General features: G+C 49.6%; 4 non-coding genes and 3 pseudogenes across 4 annotated transcripts; all 7 read left to right on the top strand.

Moving 5' to 3' along the window:
- Nucleotide 1: 1 nt before the first annotated feature.
- LOC128465974 (uncharacterized) lies at nucleotides 2–110 on the top strand (annotated as a pseudogene).
- A 257-nt stretch (nucleotides 111–367) lies between these two features.
- Nucleotides 368–486, top strand: LOC128464643 (5S ribosomal RNA). The gene has a single exon (XR_008344465.1). It is a non-coding gene; the product is annotated as a 5S ribosomal RNA (ribosomal RNA).
- A 398-nt stretch (nucleotides 487–884) lies between these two features.
- Nucleotides 885–993, top strand: LOC128466156 (uncharacterized; annotated as a pseudogene).
- A 188-nt stretch (nucleotides 994–1,181) lies between these two features.
- Nucleotides 1,182–1,300, top strand: LOC128463981 (5S ribosomal RNA). The gene has a single exon (XR_008343844.1). It is a non-coding gene; the product is annotated as a 5S ribosomal RNA (ribosomal RNA).
- Nucleotides 1,301–1,559: 259 nt separating this feature from the next.
- LOC128463722 (5S ribosomal RNA) lies at nucleotides 1,560–1,678 on the top strand. The gene has a single exon (XR_008343602.1). It is a non-coding gene; the product is annotated as a 5S ribosomal RNA (ribosomal RNA).
- Nucleotides 1,679–1,881: 203 nt separating this feature from the next.
- On the top strand, nucleotides 1,882–2,000 carry LOC128463796 (5S ribosomal RNA). Its single transcript, XR_008343671.1, has one exon. It is a non-coding gene; the product is annotated as a 5S ribosomal RNA (ribosomal RNA).
- A 257-nt stretch (nucleotides 2,001–2,257) lies between these two features.
- Nucleotides 2,258–2,376, top strand: LOC128466336 (uncharacterized; annotated as a pseudogene).
- The last annotated feature ends 124 nt before the right edge of the window (nucleotides 2,377–2,500 follow it).

The raw sequence follows: 2,500 nt of genomic DNA, 5'->3' as shown, positions 1-2,500 counted from the left end.
CACCTGCAGCCATACCACCCTGAAAGCGCCTGATCTCGGAAGCTAAGCAGGGTTGGGCCTGGTTAGTACCTGGATGGGAGACCGCCTGGGAATACCAGGTGTTGTAGGCTTTTAATTTTTTCTCACAGTCCGGGGAGAGCTTTTTGCCATGTGTTTCTTGCTCATCATCAAAGCTTTAAACCCTTATTTGAACCTTCTCACCTTCTCTGTCCTGTCCCAGGGCTTATAATTATTTCTGTCTGACGACAAGCAGCAGCAGCAGCAGCAGCAGCAGCAGCAGCAGCAGCAGCAGCAGCAGCAGCAGCAGCAGCAGCAGCAGCAGCAGCAGCAGCAACAGAATAAGAGAAGTAAAATAAAAAACTTTCACACCTGCGGCCATACCACCCTGAAAGCGCCCGATCTTGTCTGATCTCAGAAGCTAAGCAGGGTTGGGCCTGGTTAGTACCTGGATGGGAGACCGCCTGGGAATACCAGGTGTTGTAGGCTTTTAATTTTTTCTCACAGTCCGGGGAGAGCTTTTTGCCATGTGTTTCTTGCTCATCATCAAAGCTTTAAACCCTTACTTGAACCTTCTCACCTTCTCTGTCCTGTCCCAGGGCTTATAATTCTTTCTGTCTGACGATGACAAGCAGCAGCAGAAGCAGCAGCAGAAGCAGCAGCAGAAGCAGCAGAAGCAGCAGCAGAAGCAGCAGCAGAAGCAGCAGAAGCAGCAGCAGAAGCAGCAGCAGAAGCAGCAGCAGAAGCAGCAGCAGAAGCAGAAGCAGCAGAAGCAGCAGAAGCAGCAGCAGAAGCAGCAGCAGAAGCAGCAGAAGCAGCAGAAGCAGAAGCAGCAGAAGCAGCAGCAGCAGCAGAAGAATAAGAGAAGTAAAATAAAACACTTTAACACCTGCGGCCATACCACCCTGAAAGCGCCTGATCTCGGAAGCTAAGCAGGGTTGGGCCTGGTTAGTACCTGGATGGGAGACTGCCTGGGAATACCAGGTGTTGTAGGCTTTTAATTTTTTCTCACAGTCCGGGGAGAGCTTTTTGCCATGTGTTTCTTGCTCATCATCAAAGCTTTAAACCCTTATTTGAACCTTCTCACCTTCTCTGTCCTGTCCCAGGGCTTATAATTCTTTCTGTCTGACGACAAGCAGCAGCAGCAGCAACAGAATAAGAGAAGTAAAATAAAACTCTCTCACACCTGCGGCCATACCACCCTGAAAGCGCCCGATCTCGTCTGATCTCGGAAGCTAAGCAGGGTTGGGCCTGGTTAGTACCTGGATGGGAGACGGCCTGGGAATACCAGGTGTTGTAGGCTTTTAATTTTTTCTCACAGTCCGGGGAGAGCTTTTTGCCATGTGTTTCTTGCTCATCATCAAAGCTTTAAACCCTTATTTGAACCTTCTCACCTTCTCTGTCCTGTCCCAGGGCTTATAATTCTTTCTGTCTGACGACAAGCAGCAGCAGCAGCAGCAGCTGCAGCAGCAGCAGCAGCAGCAGCAGCAGCAGCAGCAGCAGCAGCAGCAGCAGCAGCTGCAGCAGCAACAGAATAGAGAAGTAAAATAAAACACTTTCACACCTGCAGCCATACCACCCTGAAAGCGCCCGATCTCATCTGATCTCGGAAGCTAAGCAGGGTTGGGCCTGGTTAGCACCTGGATGGGAGACCGCCTGGGAATACCAGGTGTTGTAGGCTTTTAATTTTTTCTCACAGTCCGGGGAGAGCTTTTTGCCATGTGTTTCTTGCTCATCATCAAAGCTTTAAACCCTTATTTGAACCTTCTCACCTTCTCTGTCCTGTCCCAGGGCTTATAATTCTTTCTGTCTGACGACAAGCAGCAGCAGCAGCAGCAGCAGCAGCAGCAACAGAATAAGAGAAGTAAAATAAAACACTTTCACACCTGCGGCCATACCACCCTGAAAGCGCCCGATCTCGTCTGATCTCCGAAGCTAAGCAGGGTTGGGCCTGGTTAGTACCTGGATGGGAGACCGCCTGGGAATACCAGGTGTTGTAGGCTTTTAATTTTTTCTCACAGTCCGGGGAGAGCTTTTTGCCATGTGTTTCTTGCTCATCATCAAAGCTTTAAACCCTTATTTGAACCTTCTTACCTTCTCTGTCCTGTCCCAGGGCTTATAATTATTTCTGTCTGACGACAAGCAGCAGCAGCAGCAGCAGCAGCAGCAGAAGCAGCAGCAGCAGCAGCAGCAGCAGCAGCAGCAGCAGCAGCAGCAGCAGCAGCAACAGAATAAGAGAAGTAAAATAAAACACTTTCATACCTGCGGCCATACCACCCTGAAAGCGCCCGATCTTGTCTTATCTCGGAAGCTAAGTAGCGTTGGGCCTGGTTAGTACCTGGATGGGAGACCGCCTGGGAATACCAGGTGTTGTAGCCTTTTAATTTTTTCTCACAGTCCGGGGAGAGCTTTTTGCCATGTGTTTCTTGCTCATCATCAAAGCTTTAAACCCTTATTTGAACCTTCTCACCTTCTCTGTCCTGTCCCAGGGCTTATAATTCTT

Source organism: Spea bombifrons, chromosome 9 (assembly GCF_027358695.1).
Source record: "Spea bombifrons isolate aSpeBom1 chromosome 9, aSpeBom1.2.pri, whole genome shotgun sequence".
NCBI classification, from domain to species: Eukaryota; Metazoa; Chordata; class Amphibia; order Anura; family Pelobatidae; genus Spea; species Spea bombifrons.
This window is presented reverse-complemented; position numbering and strand designations above follow the sequence as displayed.